The 25,000-nt window shown below is 36.1% G+C and overlaps 1 long non-coding RNA gene across 2 annotated transcripts in view; it reads left to right on the top strand.

Moving 5' to 3' along the window:
• Positions 1-19,751: 19,751 nt before the first annotated feature.
• Positions 19,752-25,000, top strand: part of LOC135207695 (uncharacterized) — an 8,973-nt gene continuing 3,724 nt past the window's right edge. The window contains exons 1-2 of one of the 2 annotated variants that reach the window (XR_010313045.1): positions 19,752-19,907; positions 24,945-25,000. The exon at positions 24,945-25,000 is cut by the window's right edge and continues 216 nt beyond it. This is a non-coding gene — a long non-coding RNA (uncharacterized LOC135207695). Of the gene's footprint in view, positions 19,908-22,412; positions 22,547-24,944 lie in introns of those variants that run through there. The other variant, XR_010313046.1, reaches the window with a different exon arrangement.

Raw genomic sequence — 25,000 nt, forward strand, 5'->3', positions numbered from 1 at the left:
ACAATAAGTGTGTGGAAATAGTACTTACACTAACAGTAAAAACTCTGCTCATTTGGTAATTTTATATATTTTTTTTTTTTAGAATATAAGCATTTTTTTATATATATATATATATATATATATATATATATATATATATATATATATATATATATTATTTATGTATTTATATACTAGTTTATATGGTTGCTCCAAGTCGGTACGGATATTTTTCTGCCGTTGATTAAGCTAGTTATACAACAGCACAGGCCATAGCTCATCGGTCCACCTCGAGAGTGATTGTTTGAGGAATGCGTGATAAGTTTGGAGTCGCCTTTTGGCACCCGATTGGTCCCTGAGCTGATAGATGTAAAGATTCAGGTATTTATGAGGTAATCATTTTAGCTTCAACATTGAGGACTAGAAGAAATGGACGTAGTGGGTATGTGAATGTTAAGATAGATGTTTGGAGTTGTGCGAGGGAGGGTAGGATTAGGAATAGGATATCAAAGCGTCGACAAAGGTAGTTGAAATATCAAAACAGTAAAATCTGCCCCTAAGAAAACACTGTTTTCTCTCCAGTGGCGCCTCACCACGGCCCCTGATACTCTTAGCCACGTCCAACGAAACTCACCCACGCCCGTTGGTGGCCTCTGTTGTTGGTACATCATAGCGCTGCCAAAATTACGATTATGGCTAACTTTAACCGCAATAAAATTAAAACTAGTTAGGCTTAAGGGTTCCAATTGGGTGTGTTTGATTACTGGAGGGTGGATGATCAACATCCCAATTTGTAGCGCTCTAGCTCAGTAGTTTTTTAAGATCTGAGTGCTGACGAACAGACAAAGTCGCCACAACAGATTTCTTTCACAGAAAAGTAAAAGTGCAGGAGGGGAGACAGAGGTTGGTACCGCCGACACCTTCTGGGAAGGAAGAAAGACCAAATTAAAAGGCATGCTATGTTGATGGAAGCGCAGGGTAGGAAAACGACGAGGAAGGGCTAAATCTAAATCTCAATCTAAAGATGTAAAGTTTTATCTGCCAAAAGAATTTTCCTTTTATCTTCAATACTTTTGGAGATATTATCATTTGAATAGCATTAGGGTGGGCCGTACCAGGCTGTCAGAAATGAACGTTTACCAGTAAGACTTCGCTTTGATCGGAATAATTAAAACATCATTTATATTGGAATTTATGATATTTTTAGAATAAATATTATATGGGATGCAATGAAAGATATAAGGTTTTATCTGCCGAAAGATTTTTCTTTCATCATACTCAGTATATTTGGAGATATTACAATTTGAACAGCGTTAGGGGTGGTTAGTGCCGGGCTGAAACAAATGATCCTTTTTCATTCAGACTTCGCTTCGCTCATAATTAAGGACCTTCCCTTCACTCGGTGCTTGGGATATGATAGTGATGTTTATAATTAAGCTAAAACTAAGAAATTCCCAAACACCTATTTATTCACATCATCAGAGATATGTCAGGAAATGAACATTTTAGGGGCACAGTAAAGGTCACTGAAGCATCAAAAAAAGTGCAAGAGGCAAGGCTAAGATGGTATGGCCACCTGATGAGAAGAGAAGTGATGGAAGTGGAGGTGGATGGAACACGAAGGAGAGGAAGACCTAAGACCAGGTGGAGGAGAGATTGCATTAGAGATGATATGAGGGAGAAGGGAGTACGGGAGGAAATGACACAGGACAGAGGTAGATGGAAGAGACTCATTCAAAACGGCGACCCCGAATAAGGATAAAGCTAGGAAGAAGAAGATCAGAGATATGTCAAGTAAAAAATTGCGAAGGAGCAGACGAACATAACAGCAAAAAACTGTTTCTCTTCTCCCATGTTACGCCATTATCAGAACGACCCTTCTGGAAAGAGAAGCTCCTCAAGCACTTGACGTCAGTCCTCGAGAAGTGTTCACGTCTCTTGTCTGGCTGTTAGCTGCTCGGTTTTCTTTCTTTTCTTTTTTTTCTACGGGTTTACATTTTCTCTAGACGTCCTGACACGTTGGTTAATGCTCCTCTGTGTTATGGCATGAGATTTCTTTTTAAAATAAATTAGTTGTAATAAAATGTAGTTTAAAAATGAAAATAATTTTCTAGTTGCTAATATACTATCATTTTATCTCTTTCTTGCACATCACTTCTAGCTTTATCATTTAAATTTATTTTTCATATGGAAAAACGAAACTTCTCATATTATTTGAAACAAAATCTGCCCTTGTTATTTGACGGTTAATTAACTGATATGTAAGATTCCGCAAGGAATTAAGTCTATGAATAAATGTCTGAATACAGTGGTGGAAGAGAAAATCAACCTGATAGCTGGAGACAGGAAAACGCAGGAGAAAAGAAATAAAAAATAAATAGTTTTGCTATCAAAGGTAACTGAGAGAAGCGGTTTTCACTGATTGGGGATTAATAAGTAATAATCCAATTAGACATATATCAGCCACAATGCACTCTGCATAAATGGAGAGTGCCGTACGAGTTTTATTGCAATGACACAAGCCAAATGGCTCTCATGGAATAAAATAGTCAAAAGGCAATTGCCCAGACTATTAGCAGCGTACCCATGGCTCCCCAAGTACCCTTTCTTTGAGATGTTTATTGATATAGTCGGTACAATACAAAGAATTTGGATTTTACATTAGATTATATCTTCCATTATCGTTACTTCGTTGTTGGCGATATACAAAACGAAACTGTGGACTATTTTAGTACGCCAATCATTTTAACTGAAAAAAAACCTTCATATGGTTATTTATTTATAGGTGCAATATTTAACTAAGAATGATATTGTACTTCGCATTTTCTACTTATGGGAAAATGATTGAAAAACAGACGGAGATGTCTCGATCTTAATATGTTCTGGTATTAGGAAGAATCTTGAGTTTTGGAATATGTCAACAATTTTCGGCTGATCTTAGATTTCATTTGATTGTTGAAAAGATTCAGCTTTGTAGAGAAAGTTACGACAGATATGCAAGAAAAATCACTGCAATTAATGCAAAGATTTGAGATTTCTAAGTTGTTTTTAGTTATAATAGTTGGGGTCAAGAGTCACCTTCATGAATAGGGTTATCCATGAATCCTTCTTTTTCTATGCAATGTATATATTTTGCTCAGTCATTTGCGATACTCCGTAAACCCCCTGATCATTTATTCTATAATAACTTCGCTGCTTCTTCCTCTTTCACAGTATAATTTCCCCTTTGATTCTCAGAGGCTTTCAAGGGCGTTTGTTGAAAGGCCATCAAAATGGTAATGAACTTGGTTCCTCCATTGGAAGAAAATGGCATCTTCCGAAACTATTCTTGGGTATTATCCCCTGGACTAGATTTGTTTTGCATTCCGAATGGGATTCTGAAACGAGAGAGAGAGAGAGAGAGATAGAGAGAGAGAGAGAGACAGAGAGAGACAGAGAGACAGAGAGAATCTAAACATTAGCTCTTCATTAACGTCGGGTATAATGAGTATGTGTCTGTCGAATTCAGAAGTATTTTCTTTACAGAAGTGTTCATGTACAAACATCAAATGCTTAATGAGACATTTCCAAATTATTACCTCAGTGTGACAATAAAAGGATTACAGACCAAGGGGGTTGTCTTTCCTTCTTAATTCATTCATTTCATCACATTTAGTTTAATTAATGAAATTCTCCCTTTGCACTTGTTTTTAATGCTGTTTCCTCACAGTCCTGTCACCCTTGTTGATCAGTCTTTTGTCTTCTGCCTTGGTCATCTTTGCCTCTCTTCTGTTCTTCAGAGAAACATCTTTTGTCTCTTCTTTGAAACTCTTCTTCACTTTCCCTCTGTACAGGGCTTTTCTTTTCTCTTCTTTGACTCTTCCCTCACTTTCCCTCTGTACAGGGCTTTCTTTTTCCTCTTCTTTGATTGATCGTCTAAGCCCTCTCTTCTGTACCTGGCCCAGTGCTAATACCGAAGACAACAAAGAATTCAATAATAATAATAATAATAATAATAATAATAATAATAATAATAATAATAATAATAATAATAATAATAATAATAATAAATAAAGTACTGCTGCACTGTGTATGAGTTTTTAATTTGCATTAAGCTGTTGATTTATTGCAGAGATAATAAAGTCTTTTGGTATTTTCATCGAAAATTGTGTTTGCTTTCGAATGCTTGCCCATCTTAATACTATAAAAGACCATATCGTTATTAATCTGGTCCAGAACGTGGCACAAATTACTTGGGTAAATATAGTATAATGCACTACATTTAATGATACAGTTACATCAACCCAGATCATTCAGTGATATCAGCTTTACAAAACAGGATTAAAATAAACACAAATAACAAGAGGGTAAGAGACAAATGTTATCTATGGGGTGTAAAGGGAAGCACGAGTTATGAAGAAAGAAGAGCATGAAGGGAAGATCGCTTGAATGCGCATGAAAAAGTTCATTCATAATTGCTTCAAGAATATTAGTCGGTGAAGAATAAACCACCGTTCCGTGTAAAAAGAAAACCAAATTGATGAAAATAAATTCTCGCCACATCAAACAGAAGTAGACGAGAATTTAAATGCATATCAGTCAGAATACGAAGTGAGACTCTGATGGTACCCAAATCATGACCCCTTCTGGAGGATCAGTCACAAACTAACCATGTCGCTTGTTGTGATTGACCGGCAGTAATTCCATTCGTCTTGGCCCTTTAGATAGAGTTATCAAGTCCGCACAATGCCTCTTATTCTCTTTAAACAGCGTGCCTAGCTTGTGGGCCGGCTTCATCTGCAGCGAACACTAACTTAACTTTCATAACAGTAATATAGATAACGATAGATAAAATGTAAAAATAAAAGTGCTTTAATTTTTATGTTTTATCCATCGACATCAATATTACTGATATAAAAGCTAGTTAGTGTTTACAATAGAGGAAGCCGGGTCACAAAGCAAAGTACGGTGTTATAGAGAATAAGAAACCGTGTGAGGAACTGTTGACTGTAACTAGCCGAGATGAATGGAATAAATAAAAGGAAAACAAAAATGTCTGTAGCTAATTTGATATTTTGGAATTTTTTTTTTCAAAACGCAAACCTCCAAACTGATCGATTGAGGGAAAACTTCTCTTGCTGCTGAAGCTGCGAACCTCTTCTGACTTGAAAGAGGATTTTGTGGGCTATAAAAGGATTGAACAACTGACCATCCTAATTTATTATAATCTATAAAGTAGCACATTTATAAGAAGACCTTTTATACACATAAGGATTGTTACTCATTCAAGAAGGATTTTTTTTTTACATAAGGATATTGGTAAAATATTTTATTTATTTGTTTTGATTTATTATAAGAGAGAAAGATACAAGTTTCATTCCATTAATCAATTTTACAGGATGAAGACATCGAACTCCTCAATAACTGGTCAAGTATTAGTGATCAAGAGAGAGAGAGAGAGAGAGAGAGAGAGAGAGAGAGAGAGAGAGAGAGAGCAGTAAGGCATTAATTTGACGTAGCGCCTTGTGAGAGTCCCGAAGGTAATTACCCTTAATTAACTTGACGAAGTGTTGCCTAGCAGAGAAATTCAGCCCAGGAAGTGTGAAGATGGAACGCTAGACTCAAAGGCAGCTTGGACTCCTGAGCTGTTCTTGGTCTTGCTTGAGCAAGAGCGTGCACGGGTATGCATGTACATGTGCTTTCATGAAGTATGTGTTTTTGCCTAGTGAGCTTGTTTCGTGTTAACTACCCTACTAAATCGGCAGAGCTGAGTTAATTATGGTTCTCTCAATGAATGAATGGAACATGAAGATTGAGGAGGAAGATCAATGGAAAAGTAATTAGATGATTAACTAAAACTTATCAGGAGTATGAAAGTATAAGATTGCAGAAATCATAGCCTTCATGAAGAACCACTGAACGACTGTTATCTTTATTTACTAGAAGACAGAATATATCTAATGAGAGGATTTGCATGTCTTTCCTGTTCTCAAATAAAGGAAACTAATGTGGTCTTACGGTCAGTATGGTGCTTCAAATATCCCAGATATTGGTTAAATTTATATAAAATATTTGATGGTATAATCATATGTTATTATACCACTATTATGTAAGTATCATGTATGCATACTCACTAGTTATTCGTACACATATACATACATCTTATATACCGAAATACACTCGTATCACAACATATTATTACACAGGTCTTTGTTACCTGTTTCACGTCCGTACAACCAGGATACCGAGGAAGATTTTATTCTAAAAAATTTAAAATTAAATAAAATTTTTTTTACATGAACCCATGTAACTCAAAGTTATTGCGTTCCTAGTCAAATAGCTATTGTTAAGAAGAATCTACGGAAATATCCGCAACCTTATATATTTTCACTGAAAACTCGCCAGTGTTACAACTTTCCTATTCTAAAGAAGTAATGAGTTGTTTACCATCTTCCCAAAGGACCAAATGTATTCTCTTCATCGCAATAAATTTGCTTAATGTTTCATTTCGAATCGTATTTTCTACTCCCACAGTGTGTAAGAAATATCTGTATAATAAAAATTCTTATTTAAAATTATCTCCTTCGTTTCTGGACGATAATATTGCATAACACTTTATTTGGAGATGTCAAAATATATTATCCCGTTACTTTTTTTAGTAATAATCAAGCTAAATACAAACGCATATAAACACACACACCCATACACACACAGAGACATACACACCCAAATATATATATATATATATATATATATATATATATATATATATATATATATATATATATATATATATATGTGTGTGTGTGTGTGTGTGTGTGTGGTGTGTGTGTGTGTGTGTGCGCGTGCGTTATAATAAACGTAAAACGGGTCTGTTTGTTTGTTTGTCTGTTTGTTCCGAGTGTAAATGAAACTACACCAGGGAACCAATCAGATAATAAAATTTGGCACAGAGGTTAAGCTAACATAGGCTTTGAACATAGGCCAATCAGGTTTTCTTAAAAACATACATAAACCGCCCCCCCCCCCCAAAAGAAGAAGAAGAGTGTAACTTATTTTTTGGGCTGATTTGATTTAAATTTTAAACAAGCTATTGGTGCTAATTGCATTACTTCAAAATAGGTATCAAGTTGTTCAGTGACCTTGGGGTATGCCATTTAAATATATCTTTCTTAATTTGGGGCAGATTTGCAATTGCACCATTCATAAATTCCTATAAGAACGTTTGGGTTGGACGTTGGCAATGCGACTCTGGTTAGTGTACAGAATTGTCTGGTCACTTTGCCATTTGGAAATTCAATACACGATATTCAAGAGGTTACGACTACTGTTTCCTGATCTGGGCAACAAAATTGAAGACCATAAGTGGCTGAGAATGCAAGCCTCAATTGTTGGCCTCGTCTATAACGTCACTAAGTCCTGATTTCTCCTCTGCGTGCTAGTTCAAATCTACGAGAAACAAAATTATTTTCAACTAAAAAAATTCCCTTCGGTTAACATATATTAGAATATATTAATTCTGGGGTAGAGCTAATTGTATATTAAAGGGCATTTGTAGCTTAATGCATGTATTTGAATCACGGTGATGTGATGAATATTCATAATATGGCTACGTGTGGTAAACGTACGACTTTGTTAATTACAAATACCTGAGTTCGGCAGTGATTTGTAAAGTCGGAATTGGTAACAACTAATAACTCACTTGTTGGCCTAGTGGGTAACGAAATGATTATCAACTAAAAAAACTCTGCTTTGGTCAGTGTATACCACATATGAAAACATATTGAATCCAAGGTAGAGTGAATTGACTATTAAAGATATTTGAAGTTTAATGTATTTATAAGTGAGATGAAAGGGGTTATAATTAATAATATATTTAATATGTCAATTTGATGTGCTGTGACTTTGCAGAGAACAGAGCCGAGGCAATGACCTGAGGAAGCTGATAAATGATTTCTGGGATGGCGTGAAATGAAAATGCATAGTTAAGCGGGTCAATGTTCGTCAGTTCATGGGGTCTTGTTCAAGTGCCTTTGAGAACTGGATGCGACCAGTTACATAGAGCGTTGACGAAGTGTGCATTCATATGTACGTTAGCGCTTCTTTCCATGATAATGGTATCATTAGCCAAGTCTATGGGGAGACTTTCAGAGACGTCCGTGAGAGAAGGCAGAGTGTTGGGAATAGCTCTACGAAAGTTTTTGATTATCTCTGTGTGATTTCTGGGCTGAGATGGGTAAGTTATATTACTTTAGCCAAAGGGATGGCTTGTTTATTACCTTGTATAGATGTCATATTTCATTTTAGTCTATTGACTTTGTCTTTACAAGTGTGTATACTTAATTGTGTGTTCTCCTGTCTTTGTAACAGACGATTCTGGCAAGGGAACCGAGAGTCCTAGGGGGACAGGGAGTCCTGTATGGAAGAGAGCTATTTGGTGTGTTAATTACAGATTAAGACATTTACATATTGGGGGTTTAACTAAGTTAGTTTGTCTGTGAGACTTGAGTTATTCTCTTTCCATTGTTAAATAAATGTTATATTTTTTCCATATCTCTGACTCTCATTTGATGACCTAGAGAATGGGGAGAGGTTATGAGTCGAGAGAGAGAGGAAGAGAGAGAGAGAGAGGCTGTGCCGGTGATCGCTTTTTAGAGCGAGAGAGAGAAGAGAGATAGAGAGAGAGAGAGAGAGAGAGATTGTGTGTGTATCAGTTTGCCTACTGCTTTGGTTTCACGATACCAAATAAAATACGAGATTCTTATCTCGTAACATATATATATATATATATATATATATATATATATATATATATATATATATATATATATATATATATATATATATATATATATATATATAAGCTATCACCGGCACAGCCTCTCTCTCTCTCTCTCTCTCTCTCGACTCATAACCTCTCCCCATTCTAATAGGTCATCAAATGAGAGTCAGAGATATGGAAAAATATAACATTTATTTAACAATGGAAAAGAAAATACTCAAGTCTCACAGACAAACTAACTTAGTTAAACAAAACCCCCAATATGTAAAATGTCTTAATCTGTAATTAACACACCAAATAGCTCTCTTCCATACAGGACTCCCTGTCCCCCTAGGACTCTCGGTTTCCCTTGCCAGAATCATCTGTTACAAAGACAGGAGAACACACAATTAAGTATACACACTTGTAAAGACAAAGTCAATAGACTAAATGAAATATGACATCTATACAAGGTAATAAACAAGCCATCCCTTTGGCTAAAGTAATATAACACTTACCCATCTCCAGCCCAGAAATCACACAGAGATAATCAAAAACTTTCGTAGAGCTATTCCCAACACTCTGCCTTTCTCTCACGGAACCGTCTCTGAAAGTCTCCCCATAGAGTTGGCTAATGATTACCATTATCAATGGAAGAAGCGCTAACGACATATGAATGCACCACTTCGTCAACGCTCTATGTAACTGGTCGCATCCAGTACTCAAAGGCACTTGAACAAGACCCCATGAACTGACGAATGCGTTAAAAAAAGATATTTTATATATATATATATATATATATATATATATTATATTATGATATATATATAAATATATATATATATATATATATATATATATATATATATATATATATATAAGTATTATATATATATATATATATATATATATATATATATATATATATATATAGTATATATATATATATATATATCAAACGAAGCACGAGTGAGAGCCAAAATCTTTTTTTAGTATGATTTTGAAATATCAAATATTAACATTAATTTTAAGATCTCATTGTAGTGGTCCCTTATAATCATGGAATCTTAAATACAGTTTTAATAGAGGAGCGAAAACATCCATTAGAAAGTTATCCTAGACAGTCATGGTTGTATATGATTCCCTATTCATAAATAGACAATTTTTTTCATTAAAGATTGACACAATATTGAATTTTGTAATTATTACAGAAAATGGACTAATGGGGTGACTTGCGGTAACTATTTGCGAAAAATTCAATTCAACTCTTTCTGTAATAATTCATTCGTTTCGTCATTCAAAAACGTCATCTTGTAAAAAAATGTTATCTTATTAGGACCAAATAGTCTTGGAATTTGTGTATACATTCTGTTTAAAAATACTCTTAATTTGTTAAAGAACATGTCTGTAAAACCATTGTCATTAAACAAAAAAACTCCTTTATGAAAAAGTTCATATGTATACTAGTTAGTCAAAAGTTAAAAAAATAAGTGTTAATAGTCTTGACTTTAAAAGTCTTATAACAAGCAGTTGGAAATTCACCTCTAGATAGTAATTGTCGGTTGCCTGTAGGCCGTGATATTAAAAACCCGTACCTTGTCGAGAAACGAATACATCTAAAACAAAGGTTAATTGCTCTTTTGTTCTACTCCAGTAATGATATTTCAGAAACAGGTTAGCTTGCTGTTTAATCTTGGATATAAAAAAAATGGTAGAATTTAGGTTTAAAGTTAACGTGGTATTGTTCTAACCATTCTCAATAAATAGTATGTGTTGTTAATGAACAATTCAATAAACTTTTTCCATTTCTTGGAAAAAGTTGAAGGTTTCACTTTCCGGAACGCTGGTGTAAAGAGACATGTCGAAACTAACCATTAATTCATTTCCCTCTAATCTAGTGTTCTTTAAAAAAGCCATATGAGATACTTAATGTAAAGTCATTCTCGGCACATTTATTCACATGAGAAACTATATTTAGCTAATTTATGTTAGAGTTTTTGTATGCAGAGAGAACCGGTCTTAGAGGTATACCAGGTTTGTGTAATTTCGGAAAGATATACAATAAGCCAGGGACTGACCCAGTACTATACACGCCTTTGTAATGTAGCTTGGCTTCATTTCTAAAAGCTTCCTTAAGTACCGGTTCAACTTTTCTTCTAATAACAAGCTGTTCTTGAGCATATCATCGAGATTTAATTTCATAAAGTTGGCAGTCATTAAAAATGTCTTCCATTTTTGAAGCGTAGTAATTTTTGCCTAATATAACAATTCCATTTTCTTGTTGGGATGAGAATGATGCCCTTCATTTCCGCCTTTCTGTTTAATGAATTACTAAGTACTCTTAAGGCGATTGCATCGCCTTTTGACGAAAGGACCTTCATAGAGGAGCGAGAAATTATTTTCGACTTTTCACTTAGACGTCCTTTTAGTTGATTAGTTGGAGGCCTCATTTGAAGCTAAATTATTTTTTTTGTCATCACAATAATTTACCAGTTTATCTTTGCTGGAAAATTGTGTGCCTTACTCATACATTTGTATTTGACATTTGTTTTACGAACTTAAATTATTCTCTGAGAGCTTTCAATAGTTAAATAGCACATCATTATTCCAATGTGAATTTGTTAAATGTAATTTTAAAATTGCTGACACAAAACGTGAATCTTAATCGCTTACCAAAGCTTAGCAATAAAACATCAAATGCTGAAATGAAAACCTAAATATCATCGTAAATCTGAAAGCCAAATGCCTATTGGGAAATCTGGAACGATACTGGAAAATCATTTGAAGAGAGGACGGATTCAGAACACCCATAAAATAACATTATGACTCTCAGGACAGGAATGACCTGGCAGGGAGAATCGCTGAACGCTGAGGTAGGTAGAGATAGTCATGCTGGGATGTGACCCTGTTATGAGTGATTAAATGAGACCAATAAATGCTTTCTGCAGTTTCTTCCGTGTTTCGAGCCTAGTCCTTATCTACATCATTGTTTGGATGTCCAGACTTTAGTATTGTTAGAAGCAGGAAGGCTCCACTTGAGAGAAGGTTTTCGATCTCATTTGTAAGATTCAAATGCTTGGATGCCGTTTACACCACCCCAAACAACACATAGCAGCCCCCACCCTCACCCAATTTCAATGTAAATAAGGAGGTACTTAACAAATGAGGACTGCCAACGGGGATGCGGTAAACAGTGGAAGATAAATAATATTCGATCGAAAAAAGTGCCCTACACTTCATAAAAGGAGCATGTTTAAAAGCAAGATATTTCTAAACGGATAAATAAACTGAATATTTAACAAATCGAATGCTCAAATATAATTTTTTTTCTGTTACCTGTACCTGTAAATTTCCTTTAAAATGTAATCAACATTATGAATGGCTAAGTAAGGGAGAGAGTAATAAAAAAAAGAAGTTACACAAATCCTCAGAGCTTCATAGATTTTATTGTTCACCATCTTCTTATACACATCTGGAAAGACGGACATATGAGAATCGAGAGTCAGTATCGTATATATTTGTAATTTTGTCGTTATCATCTATTCCTCTCCACCCGTTTGTCGTTCATAGTCAGACTTAGAAATATAAAGTTCGATACGTGAGATTCATCTAGATCTTTTTAACTTATTTATATATTTATATTTTTGAATCCTTTTAACCCTTTAAAGTCCACCCTGGGTTTTATGGGAAATATTAAAAAAATCCTCCTTTTAGTATGTTATAGTATGAGTAAATACAAGACCTTTTACTCCTGTGCACTTTTACAAATTTCCAAAGTAAGCGAAATAATTACATGCAATGAAGTATCCCCGTATGGGAGCCTCTGGGCGACCTTAGGCGGACCACGCTCATCTCGTATGGGATCTATTGGGCCGTGCGGGCAACTTTTTCAGTTTATAAATAATGTTGATTCGCCCACAAAACATATGATTAATATTGATGACTCACTTTTTTTTTGTTCCACAATGTATAATAGAAAACACATATATGGCTTTACAATTTAATTAATATAAAAAATAAGTATACAATCAAATACAAAAATAGTATGAAAATACAGAAAACACTATAAAAAAAAACTCGAATACAAAAAATAGTATATAAATACACAAAACACTGTAAAAAAAAAAATAATAATACAAAAATAGTATAAAAATAGACAAAACACTATAAATAAACAACTCTCATAACAAACAACTTATTTCGAAATCTTATGGAACAAAACAAAACAATTCCTTTCTTCAGTAAGGCAAAGGGCCACCTTGCAATCCTCACACATCCAGCGGGATCTGTGGATGTGGCCTGCACCAGAACAGAACTTGCAAGTCTGCCTCATGGAGACATGCTTTGGCATGTGTAGGGCAGTGGCATTCTGGCGTGTCTCAATACTTGGCACAACTGCCCGTTGGCCCCTTCTTGGCAAAGCAAAATCTCTGGTGCCAAGAGAATTCCTGGTTATTCTGAAGGTTGACGACTTGAAGCTTCTGAGCCAATTGGAGATATCCAGACGGAAGTCCTTGAGCGGCTTGGGGTTTTCCTGCAAAAGCCAGGCAATCCCTCTTGTACAAAATCCAGGCGTTGCAGATGATCAAGTCAAGGAGGTAAGCAAAGAGCCTCATGTAGTACCTCTTTGCTTTGAAGGGGAGTCCTGTACAGGTGTCAACATGTCACTTGTCAATGCCCCCCATGCGGTTGTTGTACATCTGGATGACAGATGGGCAAGGAATGGGAACCTTCTTCTTGGCTGCCCTGTCGTACTGCTCCACTGTTCCCATGGGCTCCACACCAACATCAGAGGACAAGATTGTCACAACGCTGTTGTCCTTCCATCTTGCAACAAGGATGCCATCAGAAGAGACATAGTCCAGTGTCCCCCCTTTGTGTCGCTTTCTTGTTCATCTCCTTCACAGACGTCAGGGGAGGGTGACAACTCGGTTTTCCCTGGCAGTGCCCACATACCGGCATCCATACTGTGATCTCAGGTACTTGGCCAACCCTATACTTGTGAAGTAGTTGTCTGCATACACTGCTGAGTTTCTGGGGTCCTTGATGGTATTCCACTAAGGCGACAACAAACTTGGAAGTTACAGACATGGCTTTCTCCTCTTCAGATAGCATGTATGGTGGCTCACAAGGTGTCTCCCCCTTGGTACATGAGAATATCATGCACAAACCCATCCACACTGGAGCGGCAGAACAACTTGAAGCCCCACTTGTCAGGCTTCTTTGCGACTACTGGCGAAGGTTACCAGCCCTTTGTGCCCTTATAGGCGACCATCACTTCATCAATGGAGTGGATAGGAGTCTCAGGAACTTTCAGGACTCTCTGGTGACCTTGGTGAAGGGGACTCTCACCTTGAAGAACCGATCTTGGGATGCAGCTGCCTGGTCATTGTCGCTGAAGTGAAGGGAAGATCGAATTGCCTTGAAGCGGTTCCTGGACATGAAGTCTGCAACTTGAGGAATCCTGGTCTTCACGGCCCAGAAGAATCAACTATGGCTAGGGAGAGGAACCAGGCCCATGTACACGATGAGGCCAAGGAAAACCATGAGATCCTCTTCTGACATGTGGAAGTTGCTGCCTACATCCTTCTGTCTTGAGTACAGGTTGGATTGATACACAATGTGTTCCCTCAATTCAGTTGTGAAGAACTGGGAGAAATATTCATAAGGTTTCCCTCAAATAGTCAGGCTTCTGATGAATGAAGTTGGGCAGGGCACGGATATCAATGTCTTCCTTCTTCCATTCATCAGCACGAGACCTCTTAGGGTTAGGCTCACCTTCCTCTTCCATAGGCATCGCTTGAGGGACAACAACATTGACCTTGCAAGCTGAAACAAGAATAAAGTAACATTAGTAAAACAGTAAATGTGTGTGTGCGCATGCTGTGTATGTCAAGTGAGTATGCATGTGTGTGCACGTGTATGTCAGTGAGTATGCAAGTAAACAAATAAGTTTTTAAAATACCCAATGTTTACAAACCATTTAAAGGGCAACAAATTTAAATACCATTATAACAACGAGACTTTTAAATACAATGTTTACAACACATTTCTCTCTCTCTCTCTCTCTCTCTCTCTCTCTAAGGATGTCTCATACTAACCTCTAGAGTTAGGAGGGTCAAAGGCATCGTCCTGAGTAAGGCCTTCGTCAGGAACGTAGGTAGGGTCGTCATCATCACTGTCAATGTCCAAATGGGCTCACGTCGACATCACTTCCTTCAGCGTCGTCAGGGGCTACCCATGGTACACGTTCCTGAGTCTCCAATGCAGCATTGCGTTGCCCATAAAACATACTGCTTTGAAACTGCAAAAAATAAAAAAAAAAACAACTTTAAAATCATGTAATGAAAGAAAAATGTAACTTTCCCTAACAAAACCTATCATTCAATCCCTTGTAAGGTAATAAATTTATATGCACATGAGCCTAACATCTATAAATCATCACTATTATATCTAGAAATATTGTTAAAATTATTCAAACAAATGTCTACAAGAACACTAAAAAAATTACTTGACGTCGTATTCTACTGGCCGTTGTAACCGTTACGGTCCGATACATCCCTCATGGGATGAGCGTGGTCCGCCTAAGAACGACCGAAGTATCCCGCAAGGGATCTATACTTTTTTTTTGTCACTACGACGTCAGTAACACTACAGCCCTTCAAACCAACATCAAAAGGTAATTGTATATCAACTAGGCTTCACCTATCCCACAGTCACTGTGTGCTTACCATGATTACGAAGTTCGGAGGGGGGGAAACTTGGAGTTTACTGCGGCACGTCTTCACTGTTTTCCAACTTGCGCGCGACTGCGGTGTCTGTCGAAGGCCCTCCAGCTTTTGTGCGAGGGCCTGGCGGCTTCTGATTGGTTGATTCAAAGAGCAGAGGAGTGTAGCTATGAGTTGCCAAAGCGTCAATTTCATACAAGCTCAAACTTGTTCACCACTACTACCCGAAAGTAGCTGTTTTAAAAAGATCCCAAACGGGATCTCTGGTCATTAAAGGGTTAATTCATATTTTATCATCTTTCAAGGTCAAACCATAAATTAAATAAGAAGCGAAATTTTGGAAAAATATTTTAGAAAACTGAAAGAAAAATAACTATTATTTTATGTTGCAATAATTGTCCAACAAGCGCCTTTACTAAAGGATGGAGCCTTTATCTTCTTTTTGTGAGTCAAAGATTTTAGGAACAGTGTAATTGTTCTGCGCTAAAGTGTCACGGTGACCGGGGTGTATAATGGTGGTATAGCACTACCCACGGTTTCTTTTATTTTTTTATTTTATTTCATTTTATTTAATTTTATTTTGATATTTATTATCATTATTATTTTTTTTCCATGCCTGTAGGTTAGGGTGGGTTGGGGTTGGGTCGGTTAGATCAGGAGAGCTTCTAACTCATAAATTGGGTGTGAAAAACATAATTATTTTCCAAGAAGACTCTAAAGTTAGTTTTTGTAAGATATGGCGCCCCGCTTTTTTTTCCGGGGGGAGGGTGGCAGTACTACTCAGTTACAGTTCTAGAATATGCGACCAGGATTGGGGTTTCATGCGGAGGAAAGCTCTCCCTTAATTTCAAGGGGACTTTGATCTCCTGTCATACAGATTCGAATGATCGACGTTGATTAGAAGTAATAATTACAATAGCTGAATAAGTATCCCTTAGGAGGTTAGAACGTCAGCGCACCTCATGTGATGCACTGTAGTCGTTCACTTAAGGTTCTTCTGCAACATCCTTTCCTACGCTATTCTGGCAACCTCTACCATTACTTTTACTTTAACGTTCCGTCAGTCTCCTTCTTTCGAATGTGGCTTCCACCTCTTTAACATTTGCTGCACCTTCCAAACCAACCTTCCTACTGTTAATTTCATCCAGCGCTAAATGACCTCATAAGTACCAACGCTTGGCTTTTGGCCTAAAATCTGTATTCTGGTTTATCTATCCATATGATTGCGTACAAAATGTCCCAAAGGAGGTATACAGTAGGCAACGCCCTTACTTAACTTAACGTCGGGAACTGCAATGCGAATGTGCAATGGCAATATATTCGACAAATATTTTACATGTAACACCATTATAAAATACAACTTTGTTCGTATATCCTGATAGAAAATACACTTTCTTCATTAAAAAATATGAACGAAAGATTTTATATTATTAAAGGAACCTCGACTCCAGTGTCTGTATTGAACGCGCCTTCGAAAATGTAATCAGCCGACCACCGATGATACCATCCCTTATAAGTGCATATTTCAATAAATCCACGACACTTAGGAGGAAGCAGCTGCATAGCGAAGACATCTTCCCGTAACGGTCATGGCTAGACGTTTCCATCGTCCGAATAGAGGAAGGAAGTGTCAGTGAGGGAAGGCGCGAGATCATAAAGGCTAGACGACGGCACAATAAGACCGCTTGGTTGAATGGCATCTTGCATTTAGGATCCCGGATTCTGCTTCCTAGTCTCCTCTGGGGACAAATACTCAGGGATCACGTCCATTCATCACAAAACTAAAGGAAACACAACAAGCACATAGACAGCCAGACAGAGGCAAAAAGAACCCTCGCATGTTTTGTTTCAATCCTTTTATTTTATCTATTTATTCACTTGCATTCTTTGTTTGCGTTCTACATTATACTCATTTAATATGGATGTACCCTTGTTTGTTTGTGTGTAAATATACATGTACTGATAGATGGAAAGGTATTGAGAAAGCAATAACAAAACTAAAATGATTCCTAAACACTCAAACTAATTCTTACCTGATGGACAATCCACAAGCGCCTATTTAGAGGGAAAACATTGTAGATGTTTTAATCAACAAATATAAGTTGAAACCCTCATATCAGTATCCAGTACATCATGAAGGCAAATAGTAGAAATAAATAAAAAACTCTGACTAAAAGAAGCAGAAAGTTCGAAACTTGGGAATTGACTGTAATCACAATGTTAGTTCGTGGCTCTTTCGTCATTTATGAACTCAAATAAACGAGTCATGTCCAACACATAATTACTGAAATTTACTTACGCTGAGTCTGACTGAAATTTACAATCATTCAGGAATAGAAAAAATATAATATAATCGAGCAGACCTCGGTATAATTTAGAATAAATTTCCTAACGACATCCCCAAAAGAAATGTAAATTGTGAGCTAATTTTTTGAGAGAGGGTGATGAATCGTAAAAGTTTTTCAGGAGAAAATCTACCTATTACTCATAAGCAAGACTTTAGATACGAAAGTAAAACTCATATGATCTGTATTAAATTTTTTTTCTCTTTAACTTTTTTTTAGTTTTCCAACAGCAACACCGACAACGCCGCCTGGATATGGATGATGGCGACATAACATGATGCATTGGTCGTAGTGGGTCGAAATGTCGACAACCAAAATGTCGACAGCCATAATGTCGACATTGTTTAAATATCAATGGACTAAATGTCGGTAGACAAAATGTCAACGATCGTTACTTTTTACATATTATTGGACCAAGTAGCTTAAACTAAAAAAAAAAAAAAAAAAAACCACGCACAAACTAAACGGGATTATAGCTTTAAAAAATAGTGAAGTGTAATATGAGTATATGTTTAATTAAAGCAACATCATAGAACTCTAAAAATGATAAACAAATATCCTACACTGGAATAAACAAGAAACGTTATAAAGCTTTACCAAAAATAGTAAAGTGTAATAAGAGTATTTATTTAAAGCAGCATGATAAGAATTCCAAAATGTTTGAAATATGCAATACTGAGATAGCCAAACAACGCTATAAACTGCGAGCTATTGCGATTAGAAATTCCAGTACATTTTCAGCGTTTTCAGCCTTTAACAATGCTTTTCGACCTGGCGTTTATTTCAGCATATTTCTTGTTTTCTCCAGACACCCTTTTCCTTGGAACACTTACTCTTTAATATCATCTCCGTACTTACTTGTTCTGACGGAGTTATCAAAGTTTTTTTTTTTTTTTTTTTTTTTTTTTTTTTTTTTTCGGTGGGTAATCGTCATCCTCCTCTCGAAGTTAAGTTAAGTATATCTTAGTTTTACCAGACCACTGAGCTGATTAACAGCTCTCCTTGGGCTGGCCCAAAGGATTAGATATTTTTACGTGGCTAGAAACCAATTGGTTACCTAGCAACGGGACCTACAGTTTATTGTGGGATCCGAACCGCATTATATCGAGAAATGAATTTTTATCACCAAAAATAAATTCCTCTGGTTCCGCGTTGGTCGAGCCGAGAATCGAACTTCGGACCACCTGATTGGTAGCCGAGCGCGAAATCCACGCATCCAACGAGGAACTATCCTCCTCTCGAAAGAATTCTGCCATCCCTCAAGCATCTTTGTTCTTTCATAACACGACCCTAAGTTAATTTCAAACTTTGGCCGCCTCTTTCTTCCACGATGGAAAACAACTAACCATGTCGTCAGAAAGTGTTGTAAGAACCCATCTCAAATATTATTATCCGTTTCCTCGTAAAGAGATGATGCCCCTGTGGCGTCGGCTGCTAAATAAGCTGCTATATGAATAATTTTTCCCATTTACTCATTGGAAATGCTAACCGTGGCTGAATCCAAAACATCTCGCTTAAAAAATTTGCCCTTTAATTTCGGATAACTCGTTTTTTGAAGACTTTGCTTTCCTATCTTAATCACCAGATTTTGACTACAGTTCGGACTTACGCAGTTATATATGATGGAGTTAATCATAAGTTGAAAAAAAACAGAATATTTCAGTGTGACAGACAACTTTGGCATCCTGATTACACTTGAGAGACCTTAAATAAGCCGCTGGTGTTGTTAAATTGGTTCATAATGCATTTACATAAATAAATTAACTTCCTTCTCGCTCATATTATTTAGTTACCAGACAAGACGTTCCATCCCCAGGACACTGCATGTGGCTTAAATGTAAAAAGACAATTTTCTTGACGTTTTTTAATGGTTCGTCATTATTATATTTCTCCTAATCATTAATGACAGGCCTCTCTTTTGCTATACTTGTGCACATGTTTTTAATTTTCTACAGATTATGAGACGGACGGATGATGCAGCTATATCAATCTCGTAGATACGCCAATTCAAATTCCGATTTGAGAGCCGAATACTCTTTTCGCACGAACTGACCCAACCACATTCACAGCCATCAGAGACTCACTCGATGGATCGACAGGGCTAAACCTTTATCGGTATATGTCTGTCTATATTTTTCAACGAGGTTAAATCCTTCAGAATTACCAGCAGTTAATAATATTGCGCATGTTTTGCATACCCTAGTAAGACAGGTGATTAATTTTGCCAAGGTACAAAAATTTTCTCCCAATTATCTCTTTGAGCCTTCAGGATTTCATAGTGCATAAACTACGATGATATCACTAATATATATAGAAAGAAATGCAGAATAAATATACCAATTACAATATAATATGCAGAGTATTTAAATAAAATTATGTTTGACATTCTATACAGTCTTGCATTGACGAGAAATTTTGACAGTTGAAACTTTTATATTTATAATATAATTTAAATGTACCTGTGATCGTTTATAAAAAGAAACATCAGGAGCTAGGAAGTCTTTCCTCTCACACACAAGGTTCGTCGTCATCGACTTGAAAGAAGTCGAACGTTAGAGTCTCTCCTTTTCCCTCTCTTTCTCTCTCCTGTCGATGCCCCCCCCCCCCCCCCCCCCCCCCCCCCCCCCACCCCCCCCGAGACAGAGATGAGATTTGAGTCCCTCGTGAGGATGGAACGATCTGGCACCGTCTGCTCACCCCATTATGCTCAATTATGTACAGAATGTTTGGTCTACTTTTGTGGGTTGCTGGTATGAATGGTGATTTGAGTAAGTAAGACAGGCAGGGGGGAGAAATTTACCCAAGTGAACTGAACGCTACATGCTTATGACTACACCACGCACATAATTGCTGTCGACGTATGATAACCAAACGGTTGTTTTACAAAAAAATCACACAGGTGCATCAAAGCAGTGATCAGTATCACCACAGATATATACACTGGATGACAAGGAATTTATTTCAATACAATGGCCCTATGAAAATCATCCAATGGGGCCTTCAATGCTGGAGAAGAAGCTCATGACCTTGAGAAGGCGAGTGCAGGGCTTCATTAATTTTACCCGGTATCAATAACGCTCATCCATTGCAATTCATGTGTCGAGGAGCATGATCTTGCATGGCCTGTAAACACAATTGTCTTTGTTCCTCTATTTGTTGATTTCATTCAAGCCATTTTTTTTTATGATATACAAAGTATACTTCATCATAAAGACGTCTTTCATAAGTAGTTGGGATACAAAAAACAAAAAGAAGAAAAAAAAAGTTAAGTATATCTTAGTTTAACCAGACCACTAAGCTGATTAACAGCTATCTTAGAGCTGGTCCGAAGGATGAGATATTTTTATGTGGCTAGGAACCAATTGGTTACTTAGCAACGGGACCTGTAGCTTATTGTGAGAGCCGAACCACATCGAAAAATTAATTTCTATCACCAGAAATAAATCACTCCGCTTTCACGTGGGCAGAGCGGGGAATCGCACCTAGACTCTAAGATCGGTATTCGAGCTCTTAACCGACTCGTCCAACGATGAACTATAGTTAGGATACAAATGTCCATTGTTTATATTTCTATTAGTAGTCTAGTAATTGTTACCTTAAACATTATTTTCCACTGGGGACGTATGGAAGCTTATTTCTGAGTCTAATACCTGCGATGCTTCCAGGTATGTGTTTTGGCTTACGTGGTTCCATCCACTCATACTAGTGTTCACTGATATATGCTTTCAAATTGATAAGCAGGAGATTGTTTGATCATTTCCAAGCAAATGTGTCTGTTTCTAATTAATGCATCATTAAGCAGAATCTCACTGAGGGTGTAAAATCAAGTGGGTGTTGAGCTACCCTCTCCAATTGTCTTATGTGGCTTAATACTTTTCAAACATTTATATGGTGCGTCACTAAAAGGCAATTCACAGGGTGTCATCATTATCATTTCACTTAACAGCACCACAAGAGACCAACAGTAGACGAACTAATACAGGAGACGACAGTATATATAAAAAATACAGTTGACTGATCATTGCAGAAGTAGTATCAGTCAGTTACAGAGACCTACCCTAAACGTCCAGAAAGTATCACATTGCGTCCACCAGTAGATAAAAGGAGTTTGACGAGTAGACCCTGATGCAAGTAGCAAGAAGAAATTTGCAAAAAACATTGAAGAGGGGTTATTTGGCTTACCCAAAAATCACAATAGTCGATCAGGAGTCAGTATGCTTGTCTATTAGTGTTTAATTTGGAGAAATATTTATGATGTCACTGTGTGTATAATTTGTATTTAACGTATGAAAATTAGGTTTTAAAGCTATTCAGTACCTGAGGCAGTGAAAAGATGGATTTGGAGAGGGTGGACGGCAAGGTGAAAGAAAGGGGGTTGGGAATGGAGGTTACTAGGTTAAGAGGCTCACTGTGGGTGCAGCCATGAGCTGAAGGAATGCTGCAAGCAACCCTTAGGAATACTTTCAATGCATCACGTGATGTATCTCTAGTGGCACTAACCCCCTAAGGCTTAACTTTCTAATCGCATGTGACAATAAATACCATTGTGCTCGGCACATGGATTCAGTGTAGCTTCACCTAAGGACGGAAGTAAGTTCCATCCGTGGGTTTGTAAATCAGATTCGGTTGCTTTTATAGAAAAAAAACCTCTGATGTTATGAAGAATAACGGATGAAAAGGAAGTAACAGTGAACAACAAGCGAACTCTACTGTGCAGTGGATAATTTGTACAAATAAATAGTGGTGAGATAAAGGTATAAGACGATACAATCAATTGTATTATAACATACAGTTTGTCAAGCTGAAAAATAAAAAATAAAAAAGGCCATTATGTTTTGTTGTGTAAATACGCGCCAGTATCTTATATAATGCAGTCTCATTTTTCAGTTCATTTTTTACGATAAAGTTTTCACTTTTATTTAATTGAATGCAGGCTGGTGATATTAACTTTATGTCGTTGAAATGACTGTTTCTGAATGCAATTTATAATTATAAAATTTTACTGGATGAAAACATTCTGATGTGTACATTGACAACATCGTACCTCTTATGTTATTCAGTTCAATTTTAACAGGTTTTGCCTCTTGTGATATTTAAAATATATAACACTAACAAGGAATCCCATGTCGTATATTAAAATTCAACTTCAAGAAATTAGGTAAGAAAATGTAGCTGTCAAAGTTAGTCATTTAAGTGAATGGGCAACTTGATCAAAGGCCTTATATACTCTCCAATATCTAGCACCAGTTACCCTTTTCCTCAGAATTATCCTATACCAAAAGGGAATTATATATGATTCGACCCTATACCTTGTTGTTGAACAGAGGTAGACGGTATTATGAAAGTACAATCAGCCAGTTACCATTTGCTTGGTCTTTTCAGTTGAAGGGTAAGGACGCTGCCAACAAAGACACAAACGACATAAAAGAATTTGGAAGTTAAGTACAAAATGTATCCAAGGCTTTACCTGGGCAGGATAACTGCCTCGCTTACCAGCTTGTTTTCCCCAAATTTCCGAATCACCTGTGACCTAACTGATAGTTTTTATTCGAATTATCCTTTCTAGTATACTGTTTGTCCAACAGAAAAATTTAATAATCTAATGAAGCTAAATAGGTAATTAAATCAAACCGAAGTCAAGGCATTACATAATTTGTACTGACTTTTCATGATATGTAGACAGCGCGGATATGTCCTGAATAAACCTCTACGGCAATTAAAGTTATTGATTTCACTACATTGAATAGACGCCGTTTCTATAAGATTTCTCTCTATAAAATTATTGTTTCTGAACAAGATTCTTGCTTAAGACAAGTGAATTGGATAAAAACATTCTCCAGCATGTTCACTAATAGCACTATTTCTCTGATTAGCAGCAATACTTGACTCACGCTGATTGTCCAGTATAAAATTTATTGCAACCACATGGAATTTTGTACACTACCCGTTGTCGTATACAGGGCTGTTTCTTATTAATGTTCTGCCAATGGTATTGCGATATGAAAATACACCAGTCACATTTAGTCATTTAAACTGATGGAAGAAACACATTTATTATGGAAGGATCTCGCATTGACAATCAGATTATTGTTGCTACCATTTCGACGTACTTTAGACTTTAAAAGTACAGCTATTTCTCATGCCTTTAACATCCTGGGAAGCTATACTGTTATTTTCTTCCTTCACAACAGTATACTTGTTTATGATTTATGTAAGTCTTGAAGTCAAATGTAAACATGTTTTTCTTAAACTGATTAGTTAATAAAGTTCCCCGGCGAAACTGCTGGGAGAAATTAAGATTTGTATTTCCTTTTTTCTCTGGTTTAACCTTCTTTTTCACTGTTGAGTGCATCGAGATATTTCATCTTCGCGATCCGGAAAATGCAATTATATATATACATAATACATATATCGGTCAAAAAAAATAAAATATGATCGAATCAAATATAATTCCTTCCACTTGGGTGTAGAATAATCCTAGGGCGAAGTGTGCACACACACACACATATATATATGTGTGTATATATATATATATATATATATATATATATATATATATATATATATATATATATATATATAAATATACTATATATATCTATATATATATATATATATATATATATATATATATATATATATATATATATATATATATACATATATATATATATATACTATATATATATATATATATATATATATATATATATATATATATATATATATATATATGTATATATATATATATATATATATGATATATATATAATATATATATATATATATATATATATATATATATATACATATATATATATATATATATATATATATATATATATATATATATATATATATATATATATTATTTATCATATATTTACGCATATACCTGGGTAGGATTTAGATGTGATTCAGAAATTTATTCGTAGTTATGACAGAAGCATTGATTATGTTAAGCTTCAGAAGAGCCAGGTTTCTTTCATCGTGTCGGCTAAGACATGATAATTGTAGTAAGATATATAATTGTAGATAATGCCATAATAATACTGAGGAAAAACCCTAAAAAATTTAAAAAAAATTTTAACCTGTAGAATTTGAGAAGGACTAGTATAATATGACAGTCTTGCTTTTTCATATTTTCTGAAGGCCGTCGCGTGCTGATTGACGTAAAGGAAGGTTCTATGTCCTTGGAAGGACTGAGC

Source organism: Macrobrachium nipponense, chromosome 34 (assembly GCF_015104395.2).
Source record: "Macrobrachium nipponense isolate FS-2020 chromosome 34, ASM1510439v2, whole genome shotgun sequence".
Lineage (NCBI taxonomy): Eukaryota > Metazoa > Arthropoda > Malacostraca > Decapoda > Palaemonidae > Macrobrachium > Macrobrachium nipponense.